At 48.9% G+C, this 415-nt stretch overlaps 1 pseudogene; it reads right to left on the minus strand.

Moving 5' to 3' along the window:
* Positions 1-327: 327 nt before the first annotated feature.
* LOC120094865 (U6 spliceosomal RNA) lies at positions 328-415 on the minus strand (annotated as a pseudogene).

Here is a 415-nt window from a genome sequence, read left to right on the forward strand (position 1 = left end):
TGTAGTGGCATTTCCCACTGTTCCCTGGCCTTCGGGACTAGCTTAACTTGGGTGGGAGCAGGCATGGGGGCTTGGCAGGATCTTGGTTGTCAACCTGACAGGAATTTGAGCCACCCAGGAACACCAATAGTGGGTCTGTTTTCAGAAGGTAACCGAAGTAAGCAGAACCATGCTGAATGTGGGGAGCAGCATCTGGTCTGGGGTACCAGATGAAGAAAAAGACACCAAGCAGAATATCAGAATTTGTCTATGCTTCCCGACTGGATGCCATGTAACCAGCTGCCTCGTGTTCACGGTGTCCTACTGTCTTAGTCAGGGTTTCTTTAGGTTTCAATGGGATGCTTCACAAGTTTTCACGTCATCCTTGCTCAGGGACCATGCTAATCTTCTCTGTATCGGTCCAGGTTTTGTTTTT

The sequence above is a fragment of the Rattus norvegicus genome, chromosome 9 (genome assembly GCF_036323735.1).
Source record: "Rattus norvegicus strain BN/NHsdMcwi chromosome 9, GRCr8, whole genome shotgun sequence".
Lineage (NCBI taxonomy): Eukaryota > Metazoa > Chordata > Mammalia > Rodentia > Muridae > Rattus > Rattus norvegicus.